Here is a 14,077-nt window from a genome sequence, read left to right on the forward strand (position 1 = left end):
ATTGAGATGATCATATGGTTCTCTGCTTTAACCAGTTAATATAATAAATCTTCTTAATAGACTTTCTAATTTTAATCATCTTTGCATTCCTAAGATGATTCCAACTTGGTAATGATATATTTTTAATAGGCATTTCTGGATTGATGTGACTAAATTTTATTTAGGATTTTTGCATCTATATTTGGAAGTGAGATTAGCCTTTAATTATTACTTTCTCATACCTTCCTTATCTGATTTTGCCATCAGAATTATTTTACTTCATAGAATGAGGTGAGCAGTGTTCCCTCATTTTGTATTCACTGGAACAGTTTGTTTCAGAAAACAATGATCTGTTCTTTGAAGTTTGTGTCTGGTAGGGTCTTTTGGGCTTAATGGGCTGTTTTATTCTTCCTTTCTTCCTTTTCTTTCTTGTTAAGAGAGGAAGGTGGATTTTAAAACTCCTGGTTCAAGTTATAAGTCTAAGACAAAATTATATTTCTTCTTGAGTGGTTTTATTAAGTTGTATTTTTCTAAGAAACCATGCATTTTGTGTATATTTTCAATTTACTGGTTATGAATGTCAAGTACAACCATGCAAAAGTAACCCTGAGAGCTTACTCTGGGTAGACTGGACAAGAAGCAGGCTATGCCTGTACCACCTTCTCCTAGAGGGAGGGATCACACCCAAAATCAGCTTCCCACTGGATCAGTAGCTCCCTTCCTTTGGCAGGAGCACCTGCAGCTTCCCACAGCCCACACCCCCAACCCCAGGTTTCCAGGTGCTGGGCAACTGGCTTTCTCAGCAGCTGCTATAAACATCAAGCACTTGAACCCAGATCACTCTGCCAAGCAGTCGTTTGCCTCCCACTGATACACGCTTAGGTCCTGACATGACTCTCCATGCAGTGATGGGAAGACAGTGAACCACATTTCTCATCTCTTCTGCTGACCCTTGTGTTGTAGGTTTCCCCCAATAGGGCCTGTTCCTTATCTCAAATTGTGTTACCTCGTACCTGAGGTAACCTGAGCCCAGAGAACTTTCAGGTGGTGACAGTGAAGGAACCTACCTTGCACAGCAGTAGTACACAATAGTTCTTAGTATTAGGTTTACACCTCCACTGTTTATAGTTTATATCCTATGTGTCACTCCTAACTATTTATTTGTGCCTCCTCTACCGGCTCCCTGCCCCGTATCTCTAGATCAAGCGCACTAAAGGTTTGCCATGGTTCTGTTTTACTTTCGTTTTGGAATAATTTCAGATTTATAGGAAAGTTGCAAAGTTAATACGGAATTCCTGTATTATTATCACCCATCATCCCTAATGTTAGTACAAAGATTACTCAGACTTTCCCAATTTTTTCATTGTGTTCCTTTTCTGTTCCAGGATTCTGTTTCAGGATCCAATCCAGGATAGCACATTGCATTTATCTCATCTTATTTAATTTTTCAAAATGCAATCATATTTACATACCATAAAGTTCACTCATTCAAAGTGCACAATTAAATGGTTTTTATCATATTTACAGAGTTACATAGTCCTCACCATAATCTAATCTTAAAAATTTTTTATCACCCTCAAAAATAACCCTGTGCTGGGCTTCCCTGATGGGGCAGTGGTTGAGAGTCCGCCTGCCAATGCAGGGGACACGGGTTCGTGCCCCGATCCAGGAAGATCCCACATGCCGCGGAGCGGCTAGGTCCGTGAGCCATGGCCGCTGAGCCTGCGCGTCCGGAGTCTGTGCTCCGCAGCGGGAGAGGCCACAACAGTGAGAGGCCCTCGTACCGCAAAAAATAAAGAAAGAAATAACCCTGTGCCCATTAAGCAATCATTCCCCATTCCTCCATCCTCCAGCCCTAGGGAACAAGTAATCTGCTTTTTGTCTCCATGGATTTTCCTATTCTTAATCTTTCATATAAATAGAATTATACAATATTTGGTCTTTTATGACTGGCTTCTTTCACTTAGCATGTTTTTGAGATTCATCTATATTGTAGCATACATCAGTACTTTATTCTGCTTTATTTATTGCTGAAAAGTATTCTATTGTATGGATGTGCCACATTTTGTTTATCCATTCACCAGTTGATGGACATTTGGATTGTTTCCTTTTTTTGTCTGTTATGAATAATGCCGCTATGAATATTTGTGTACCAATATTTGTGTGGACAAACGCTTTCATTTCTCTTGGATATATATCTAGAAGCAGAATTGCTTGGTCCTATGGTAACTGGTAACTCCATATTTGACATTAAGCTGTTTTCTAAAGTGGTTGCATAATTTTCTGATTTACCAGCCATTAATGAGGGTTACAATTTCTCCACATCTTCACCAACACTTGTTATTATTATTCTTTTATTACTATAGCCATCTTAGTGGGTGCACAGTGGTATCTCATCATTTTGATTTGCAAATAATTTGATTTCCCTAATGACTAATGACGTTAAGCATCTTTTCATACACTTACTGACCATTTGTATATCTTCACTAGAGAAATGTCTATTCAAATCATTTGCCCAATTTTAATTGAGTTATTTATTTTTATATTATTGAGTTGTAAGAGCTCTTTATATATTCTGGGTACAAGTCCCTTTCCAGATATATGACTTTCAAATGTTTTCTTGAAGTCTATGGGTTGTCTTTTCACTTTTTTGGTGTTATCACTTGAAACTCAGAATTCTTTAATTTTGATAAAGTCCAATTTATCAAAATTTTTATTTTATATAGGAAGTCATAGTCTATATACTTCTTATTTTATATAAGAAGTATATAAGAAGTCATAGTCTAAAATCATGAAGATTTACTCTTATGGTTTCATCTAAGAATTTTAGATTTTTAGATCTCTGATCCACTTTGTGTTAATTTTTTATATAATGTAAGATAAGGGTCCACTTTCATCCTTTTTCATGTGGATATCTAGTTGTCCCAGCACCATCTGTGGAAAAAACTATTCTTTCCCCATTGAATTTTCTTGGCATGTTTGTTAAAAATTGATTGACCATTAATATAACAGTTTATTAATGCCACACTGTCTTGATTTCCAGAGCTTTGTAGTAAATTTTGAAATTGGAAAGAGTAAGTCCCCCAACTTCATTTTTTTTTAAGATTTATTTTTTATTTATTGATTTATTGATTTATTTTTGGCTGCATTGGGTCTTAGTCGCAGCATGCGGGATCTTCCTTGAGGCATGCGGAATCTTTTTTTTTTTTTTTTTTTGCTGTTGGCCTCTCCCGTTGCAGAGCACAGGCTCCGGACGCGCAGGCTCAGCAGCCATGGCTCACGGGCCTAGCCTCTCTGCGGCCTGTGGGATCTTCCCGGACCGGGGCACGAACCCGTGTCCCCTGCCTCAGCAGGCGTACTCTCAACCACTGCGCCACCAGGGAAACCCCCCCAACTTCATTCTTTTTCAAGATTGTTTCGGCTATTCAGTGTCATCTTATTTTAACTTTTTTAAAAACAACTTTTGTTTTTTTTAATTCATTTCTGTTTTGATTTTTACTATTTCCTAGCTCCTACTTTTTGGGGTTTGTCATATTTGTTTTACAACTGGAAGATGGACGTTTCTCTTTTTACTTTTCAGGCTTTCATCCTTTCTAATGTATGCAAATAAGTGACTCAAGGTCTGTTTTAGCTGCATCCCACATGTATTATCGTGTTATTGTCATTGTCCTTTAGTGATAATTATGTATTTATTTCCCTTAAAGTCTCTTTCTTGACAAAGAAACTATTTAGATGTGTGTTTTTAATGGTTTTTTTGAGTTATCTTGTTAACTAATTTCAAACTGTAGTACATTGTATTCAGAAAATCTTGACTTTTTTGGTATACACTGAGTCATGTAAATTGAGTTGTTCAAATCTTCCATATTCTGGTTTTGCCTGCCACATTCTAAATGTGAATTTGTCCATTTTTACCATGTCATTCTGTCAATTATGCTATATTATTTGGTGCTTAGAACATCAGAACTGTTGAATATTCCTGGTGAATTGTTCATGTTTTCATCTTGCAGTGACCTTCTTTATCTAAAAAATTTTTTAAATTTCAAAGTCTTTCTTGTCTAGTATCAACATAATTACTGTCTCTGGCCTCTGTTGTTGCTACTGAGTATGTGCTCTCAATTTTTTTTTTTTTTTTTTTTGCTGTACGCGGGCCTCTCACTGTCGTGGCCTCTCCCGTTGCGGAGCGCAGGCTCCAGACGCGCAGGCTCAGTGGCCATGGCTCACGGGCCCAGCCGCTCCACAGCATGTGGGATCTTCCCAGACCAGGGCACGAACCCGTGTCCCCTGCATCGGCATGTGGACTCTCAACCACTGCACCACCAGGGAAGCCCTCAATTTTTTAAAAATGTGTATTTACCTGGTATAATTTTTTTGCTATTTCATTTTTTTAGTCTTCCTGAGTTATCAGATTTTAAGTGTCCTTGTTATGAACAGCCTATGGCTGGGTTTTTGTGTCTGATATCTGAGTCTATTTTTAAATTCATGGATTTAGTATATAAACATTTAGAATATATATTATATATATACTGATACAATATATAACTATGTCTATGTCTATCCACTTCCATCTCTCTGTATATAGATCGTGATATAGTTTGATAGGCAGTCTTCTAAGCACTTTACATATATTAACACATTTAATCGTCACAACACCCCCATTGATGTAAGTACCATTAATATTCCCACTTTATAGAGGAGGGATCTGAGGCACAGAAATATTAAGTGACTCACCCCAATTGACATGATTGTGGAAAGCAGACTGAACATTACAGAGGAGATAATCCTGGAAATTCTAAGAGGCAGGCAAGGTCAAAGGATGGAAGGCATTCTTGGGAGACCAGGGTTTTCAGCTCACAGTAATCAAGAAATCAAGCTAATAGGTGGTACCATCCAGCTAATGGGTGATAGGACTGGGATTTGAACCTAGCAGTTTAGCTCCAGATTTTGTACTTGTAACTGTCATGCAAAGTGCCTTTCATAGGACTTGTTCTTTTTTTCGTGTTTTTTTTTTTAAACAAACCCTTTTTAAAAAATAATTAATTAATTTATTTATTTTTGGCTGCATTGGGTCTCCGTTGCTCCATGCAGGCTTTCTCTAGTTGCGGCGAGCGGGGGCTACTCTTCGTTGCGGTGCGTGGGCTTCTCACTGTGGTGGCTTCTCTCGTTGCAGAGCACGGGCTCTAGGCGCACGGGCTTCAGTAGCTGTGACTCACAGGCTCAGGCTCAGTAGTTGTGGCGCACGGGTTTAGTTGCTCCGCGGCATGTGGGATATTCCCGGACCAGGGCTCGAACCCATGTCCCCTGCATTGGCAGATGGATTCTTAACCACTGTGCCACCAGGGAAGTCCCTTGGTGTTTTAATTACATCGTTCAGGCCTTTTAAGACTTATAAAGGTGATTATTTTACATTCTCTTTCAAATTGTCATTCTAGATGTGTCACATGTATACAGTGGAATATTACATCAGATCATGCCACTCCTGTACTCAAACAAACAAACAACAAAAACAAATTGTCATTCTATTATGCAGAGTTTTAGGGAATCTTTTGGTGCTATTTATTGTGTCTGCTGACTGTCATGGAGGATTTTGTCCTTCTGCATTTCATCATTTTAGTTTGTGAGCTCCTCTTTAGAGAAGGCTGTTTTACTGTGAGACTCCCCTGTGGCCTGGGTTTGGGGTGTATCTCTCAAGAGCTGCTTTGTGTTTGCTACGGAGAGATCACCATATCTGGACCAAGTTTTTGGTCATTTTATCACCTTGAAGGTCATTTAGAATCATGGTTCCTGGATCATCTGCAAATTTAAACCTCCAAAGTTGGAGTAGAAACAAACCTGGAGATTTTGTTTCTCAGATGGACATTTTTCCCACCCAGAGAAAAGCATACAAATACCTTTTTGTCTCTCTGCCAGTGGATTGATATTTTTCCTAATCTACTCTTTCAATGAGAGTACAGCCCTTTAAAAACTGCTTTATTCAGGGATCCAGGCCCCAATCCCAGTTGCAGCAGCATCTCACATCCTTGCCACTGACTTTCCTATTTCTAACTGACACACCTGGGCCTTCCCTTCTCTCTTACTAGTTCACTAAGGGATTTAAAATAACTTTTGCTATATATATATATATATATATATATATATATATATATATATATATATATTTTTTTTTTTTTTGCGATACACGGGCCTCTCACTGCTGTGGCCTCTCCCGTCGCAGAGCACAGGCTCTGGACGCACAGGCCCAGCAGCGATGGCTCACAGGCCCAGCCACTCCACGGCATGCGGGATCCTCCCGGACCAGGGCACGAACCCGCGTCCCCTGCATTGGCAGGCAGACTCCCAACCACTGCGCCACCAGGGAAGCCCACTCTTGCTATATTTTATCAAGCATTTCTAGACAATGTGGCAGGAAAGCTTTCAGATTATCATTTCCCCTCATCTTATCTTATGAGATTGGAAGTCCCATTTCACTCTTTAAAAAAGGATGATGTTAATTATTTTCTCTTGATAGGAGTAATGAAAAATTGGGGCCATATGTTAAAATGTTAGGAGGAAAATGTAAACTACCCATGATACCACTACCTAGAAGTGATCACTGTTTACTGCTTCCATCTTTTATTCTTATATGTGTCTAGATACACATATATGTGTATGTGTGTGTGTATATATATATATATATATATATATGAATAACTGGATTCATATGTGTATATCTGTTTACTACTTTTTTCATGTGATATTATATTTTATCATTAAAATTCATTAAATTTACTTTTCTGTACCCCGTGACCTGGAAGTAACAAAGGGAATACTTACTCTAAGACCCCTATAATCCTAACTGATAGATGCATTGCATTTAAAGCATGACAATGTTGTGTCTCTCCCATACAGCTGATTTTCACTGACTATTCTGAATAAGTTGATTATATTGTCTGGTCTCCAATTTGCTCCAACTAAATCTTAGATGCTCCCCCATTCTAGCTTTCTTGTTAGAAAATTGCTCTCTTAGTGAAGCTTGGAATGTCTGAAGTCGTCCCAACACAGTTGCTATATAAGGGCTGTGAGAGAACAGAATTTAATGGCAAGTTTCTCCATGGGCCAGGGTATAAAGATGGTTTGAAACCAAAGTTGGGGAATGATAAGCATGCGTGATGGAATGGCATTCCTCTTCTCTCTTTCTAAAAGCAGCTTGGCTTCAGGAGAATGAGCGTTGGGTTTCACGTGGTCTTGCAAATGCAGGTCTAACTTTGGCTCACCCTTTCCATGTGCCCACCAGTATCTGTGCACCAAGTGACACAAGGATTGTGGAAAGCAGATGGAACATTACAGAGGAGATAATCCTGGAAATTCTAAAAGGCAGACAGGGTCGAAGGATGGAAAGCATTCTTGGGAAGCCAGTGTTTATCCAGCTCACAGTAATCAAGAAATCAACGCAAACCCATGCAGCAGGACAAAATGTGCATTTCCTGTAAGTTACTCCTTGGCCCTCCCCAGTTAAGTCACCACTATGCAGTATCTTAGCCAAATGGATTTGAGTTCCAAATTAGGTTCTTAAAACTCAGATTAGTTCCAATTTAGGCTCTTGAAATTTATAGTAGAAACAATAGTCTTAAAATCTAACACTTTTGATTTACAACAGCCAGGATTTTTGAAATAAAAAGGAATTTCAAGTTTCCAAAGACTCTCCCCCCGAAAGATCAATGCACAAGGTTATTTTGTAAGCAAGATATTAGAAAGAAATCAGAAGAATAACTACAAGGCTCTACTTCCTGCAGATTAAAGATTGTTCAGATTTTGTCAAAACAATTTTTATTAAAAATAAAAAGATATAAAAAGATTTGGATGCTAGTGAGTTCCTAAAAGGGGCACAAAAGTGTCTGACAGTGAGCGAAGAGCTGTAGAGGGCTGTGGTGCAGAATCAGGTGACTGGAGAGTGGCTGCAAGGACATGATGACCCCAGAGCAGATGGAATGCATCGAACCACGGTTACACCTCTCTCCAGGGAGGTGAGCATGGGCTAAGTGCCTCCTCTTGTTGGCAAGAAGGATGCCCAAGAAGTCTGGAGATGACACTATGGTGAGAAGGAAATGTGTGAAGATACCCTGAATTGAGTGAAACCTAAAATGCCCAAAAAACGCTAAAATGACTGAGTTTACCTGAAGCTGAACTTGATTGCTTTTCCGCCATCAGGTAGAATGAGAACTCACATGTAATTATGTTACAGGAAATAAAGTTCAGTCACTTGATCACTGGAGTTTGGTGGCCTGTGAAAATCTTGCCCACCAAACTCCGAGAAGCGACCTGAGGGAATTTATTGTAAGTCTGTAGGTGGGTGTCTCATGGAATCCAAGGGAAAATGTGTGAGCTGGGCTCAGAAAATACTAGAACCAAGTACTGGAAAACCACTGGGGTCTCTTCTAGGCTCTCATTGCTGCTTCTTTCTGCACATCTACGTCCCTCTTCTCTCTCTGAGGACCAACTTTCTGCACTCCCCCATCCACATGCCAGAACATAGTGGCATCAAGATTCTAAATTACATATGTGGTTCTAACCACATACAGATTCTAACTTTCTGTCTCTTGGTCTCAATTCCAAATTCTTGCACAAGAATGTGATTGGCCCACTTTAATCCCATGTCTGTCTCCCTCAATTCAATGAGCAATGACCTGAAGGCCGTGCCTGTGGTACGAACATGACTACTGTGGTCCATCACCCTGGTTCAGCGTGCAGTCCTCAGGGAGCTGGAAATGGCTGTGAGCTGGGAAGACAGGATGATGACTCATTCACTGTGAGGCTTGTGCCTCACTCCTCCCATCTACAAAGTAGGAGGAATAATATCTATAATATCCCTACTTCTAAATGAAGGCAAAGAGAGCTAACATTATTAACTTCTCTCCAGGTACCAGACATTGTAGTACGTTAACCAGGTTATCCTAGCTCATCCTAAAAACAACCTAAGAGATGAGCATTTTAATTTCCATCTTTCCAGATAAGGAAATTGATGTTCACAGAGGTTAAATCTCATAGCTAGTGAGGGGCAGAGCTCAGATCTGAGCCCAGACAGAACCAGTGCCGCAGCGGAGGAAAGAGCTATTTATTAAGATTGAGATAATGTCTGAAAGCTGCGCATTACATTCTCAGCTATTAATAAATTGCCTGGGACAGGATCTTGCATGGAGTAAATGCTCAGAATTAAAAGTCTCCTTAATAAGAGCACCTGACTCTTCAGTTGCAGCAGACGTCTTATCATGAAGTGTTTGGCTCACATTAACCCACCAAACACCTCTACAAAGTGGGCACCCATCTGCCTTAAGAGATTTCTGCCAAGACACGTTTTATTAAAAGTGAAAAGGGAGATGAAAACAGAAGCCAATACCGATTTTCATTGTAATTGACCCTCAGCCACCATTTGGTGCAATGGATCAAATTGCTTCTAAAGCTTCCATTGCTGTGTCATGTTGAGGTGTGAATTTGCCTTCTTAGGGGCCTGTTGTCAGAGTCTTTAGAATGTATCCATGTGCTCTGATCTTCTGACCTCCTGAAGCTAAATAGAACTCTTGTTGATTGGTGCTGAGCTCACACGAAGCCCAGACTCTGCTTGTAAATGTTTGCCAAATGAAAGATTTGTCAGCAGGCAATGATTAAATCACCTACTGTGTTCTCAACCCTGAGAATATTAAACCTCTAAGGTACAATCCATGCCTCTGAGAGTAAACAATCTTTTCTGTGCAATCAAAAACCTAAGAACTTAGTTATTAGAGAAAGGCAACTCGAAACCACCTTGAGATTCCCTCTTCATACTCACTAGGTTAGCTGTAGTCAAAAAACGGAAAAGGAATGTTGGCCAGGATGTGGAGAAATTATAACCCTCATCATGTAACCCTGGCGAGAATGTGAAATGGTGCGGCCGCTCTGGAAAACATTTTGACAGTTTCTTAATAAGTTAAACATAGAATTATCATATGACCCAGCAATTCCATTCCTGGGTGTATACCCAAAAGAATTGAAAACAGGTGTTCAAACAAGAGCTCGTACACAAATATTCACAGCAGAACTATTCACAATAGCCAAAAGGTGGAAACAACCCAAATGTCCATCAACTGATGAATGGATAAAAATATGTGGCATTATCTGTACTAAATGGAAGAAGCCAGACATGAAAGACCACACATATTATATGATTCCATTTCTATGAAATCTCCAGATTTATTTCTCTCTATATATAATATAAATATTTATTTATAAATAACTATAAGGGGTATGACCAGAAATGAGGGTATCAGTATGAAATGCCTTGTGATTCCACCTGGGCATTCCGTCAGATGGCCTTTCTTCTAAGAGGTGGGATCAGAACATATTAGCTTGGGAGCTGCTGTTGGAAATTGATCCATCTGGTTTTCTAATTGAGTTCAGAAAAGAAATACCACCAGATCCACATATTGATTATCAGAATCCTCATTGCCAAATATATATAAATCATACAAGACACTAAAACTATTTGTGTTATACTTTTGGTTACACTTCCCACTGTGTTTTTTTTTCCTACTGCGTTTTTAAAATGGTGTTATTATGACTCATGCTCAGTTTCCTCTACTCTATGAATCCATCCCCTTCCAAGAAGTTTTTTTTTTTAACTCATGTTTATCTATCTAAAAGCCTTATAGTTGTAAAGTTCTTTCTTTTTCCTTTTTAAAAAATTGAGATATAATTGACATATAACATTATGTTAGTTTTCGGTGTACAACATAATTATTTGATTTCTGTATATACAAGTGTTGTGAAATGATCACCACAATAAGTCTGGTGAATATCATTCACCACATGTAGCTACAATTTGTGTGTGTGTGTAATGAGAACTTTTAAGCTCTACTCTCTTAGCAGCTTTCAAATATACAATACAGTATTATTAACTGAAGCCACCATGCTGTACATCCCCAGGACTTATTTATTTTACAACTGGAAGTTTGTACTTTTGACCACACTTTGACCCATTTCACCTACTCCCCCGCCCACCTCTGGCAACCACCAATCTGTTCTCAGTATCTATGAGCCGTTTTACTTGTTTTTTTTGATTCAGCATATTAGTGAGATCATATGGAATTTGTCTTTCTCTGTCTGTCTTATTTCACTTAGCATAACGTCCTCAAAATCCATCCAATGTGGTCAAAAGTGGCAAGAGGTCCTTCTTTTTCATGGCTGAATAAAATTCCATTGTGTGTATATATTCGTCTGTGTGTGTATGACATCTTTTTTATCCATTCTTCCATTGATGGACACTTAGACTGCTTCCATGTCTTAGCTATTATAAATAATGCTGCAATGAACATGAGGGTTCATATGTCTTTTCAAGTTAGTGTTTTCATTTTCTTCAGATAAATACCCAAAAATGGAGTTGCTGGATCATATGGTAGTTCTATTTTTAATTTTTCAAGGAACTTACATGCTGTTTTCCATAGTGGCTGCACCAATTTACATTCCCACCAACAGTGTACAAAAGTTCCTTTTTCTCTACATCCTCTCCGACATTTGTTATTTCTTGTTGAGTTCTTCTTTCTTAACAATAGTACCTTGCACTTGTCGGTAAAAAAAATTAGCCTAACTGTTGAAATAGATACCTTTGGGGGTGTCTTCCCAGTTCAGTACCCCCATCTCATTGAGAACATCTCCATCTCCATGAGGCAGCCATGTTTATGATTGATGACCCTGCTTTGCTGGCCACGAATGGACACCTGACCTGAGGTGAGGCAATCAGACTTGGAGGTGAGCTTCAGGGATGATCGTGTTGTGCCTTTTAGCTGGAATGAGGGTTATGGAAACTGAAGGGCGGAAGCTGCCATCATGGAAAACCATTCTCATCCACATGCCGGGAGAAGCAGAGAAAGTAGATATTTAAAGAGGAGAACGGAACGGATGTGCAAAATATAGGGAAAAGGGGAAAAAAATGATCTGGTTAGTGAGAGAGAGAGAGAGCAAGAGGGAGGTAGGAAGGGAGAGGGAGAGACAGAGACTGAGAGAAAATAATAGTTCCTGGTAGTTTTCTAGTTCCTGCTGCTTGGCTTTCTTGACGTCCACTTCTGTCCTTGGGTTCTGTGAGATACTCCGGATTTTTGTACAAAGTTCTCCTGACTTTTTTTTCTTTCGCTTAACCTAGCTTGAATAAGTTTCTGTTATTGACTAGGACTACTAGAACTTACTTCTACATCTTGTTTTGAGCCCCCAAACAGACAAATAAACCTTGATTCTTTCTGAATTAATGAAACACATTTATAGACATTTAAGTCTGGAATCATCTAATCCAACCCATTCATTCTATACCACAAAATACTGGTGTCTGAGGAAGTGAAATTGCCTGCCCAAGGTCACACAGTTAGGAGGTGGCAGAGCAGAAGCAAAACCAAGGTATTTTGAATATCAGCTTAGTGTTCTTTTTGCTAAACAAGGCTGCCTTTTCTTTTTTTTGAATAACTTTTTTGTTTTATTCTGCCTTTCACATATGACAGTCCCAAACCCAACACTTGGTTTTTCTTTTTTGACTTTCTTATTCTTTCAGCATCTATGTCAACACACTTTCTCCCAATAGCACATGCAATTTGATCTTCATCTGGTGGGTACACACAGGCCCTCAAAGATCCTGGCTCTCCAGCATGGGAACCTCAGTTCTTCCTTTCAACTGTACCCATGTCTGTTGGTTCTGGAGCTCTGCATTGGTCCCATCACACCTGAGGTGTCCTGAGGCCAGGAACGCCAAACATGTTATGTGCCAACTCTGAATAGATACGGGGAGCTGCTTGGAGCCCAGGGTGGAGGGTAGGAAGGCAGGTTGGGTCTGGGTTCCATTACAAAGAATTCTGTGCTCAACTGGCAATGTCTGCCATGGCAACACCCACTAGACATGTCTGGAATGGGGACATTGGGGGAAGAGGCTACACACTGGCCACAGCTTCAGAAAGGGACAAGATGTACGTTCCATCCTTGCCTTAGGTGGTTGTTCTGTTTCCCAGGCCACATTGTCTCAGTGGCCAGGTGGCTGAGGAGGTAGTCTGAAGGCCACGAAGCTACAAGTGGCTTCCCTGGACCCTGGACGGGAGAGCATGAGCCCCAAGCTAGAGGGAGCTTGGAAAGGCAGCCCCTGCAAGGCCCTACAGCGGTCTGCATGCTGCAGGCCACGCTGGCATTAGCTCCTTGTCTCTGGAGTTGGTTTCATCTAGGCAAAGCCAGCTGGCTGGCTGTCAAAGAGTCAGATGCAACTCGGGGGTAAAAACACTTTTCCACAGCACTTACACAGAAATAACCTTAATCTCTGGGTAAACTTTCCAAGCTAAAAGCTTTCTCTTCTACGTCCTACCGAGAAATCAAAATAGAGTAAAAGGACAGTCTTACTTTAATCAAGTTCCAGAATGAGGACATAACAGTTTTGAAAAGCACTGTCTCAAGCAGAAGACGTAAGGATGGGTGTAAGAGAATATTTCTAGAAAATGCCAAAGGCACCAAACATAATCCCAACTTTGCCTCGATGCTACTCCGTACCCCGGATGGGGAGGCTCCTTTGTTCAGCTAACTTTAGGAATGTCATAGTGCTCCGTGAGTGTGTCCAGGTGTCTGGACTGTCTGCTTGTGGGTTTTGGGTGCTTTCTTCAGGATCCTTTCCATTTGCCATTTCTCCCGCTTCTTCTCAGAGGCCACCTGGGCCAGTGTCCGCTTGTCCAGGCTGCGCCACTTCTCCTCCTCGTTCTTTATGCTTGTTCCCATCGCTTACAGGAGTTTCGCCTTGTCTTTGTTCTTTTTCTTCTTCCGCTTAGTCACTCTGAGCTCTGCCATGCCTTTCAGCTTCAGGGGCTCCTTTTGGATCTGCTCGTAGGCCTCCATGGCGCCCTGCTGAAGTTTCAAGACTGCCTTTTCATGAAAACAGTGAGCATCATGCTTGGGGCAGAGAACACCTGCTCCCTATTCTAAATGATCACAGGGGTGAGCAGGTGGTCCAGGCTGAGCATTTGGAGTATCCCAGACCTCTGGAGTCAGCTATTGGCCCAGGGATGGGCTTCTGCTCCGAGTAGAGCTACTTAAGGACCTTTTAGGGAGAATAATCAGATACTAAAAGAGATGA

At 40.4% G+C, this 14,077-nt stretch overlaps 1 pseudogene across 1 annotated transcript; it reads right to left on the reverse strand.

Annotated features, from left to right (window-relative positions):
* Nucleotides 1–13,420: 13,420 nt before the first annotated feature.
* LOC309966021 (protein FAM32A-like) lies at nucleotides 13,421–13,839 on the reverse strand (annotated as a pseudogene). Its single transcript has one exon. The product of its transcript is annotated as a protein FAM32A-like (transcript).
* Nucleotides 13,840–14,077: the final 238 nt, after the last annotated feature.

This window comes from Leucopleurus acutus, assembly GCF_964270905.1.
Source record: "Leucopleurus acutus genome assembly, chromosome: 9".
Classification (NCBI taxonomy): domain Eukaryota; kingdom Metazoa; phylum Chordata; class Mammalia; order Artiodactyla; family Delphinidae; genus Leucopleurus; species Leucopleurus acutus.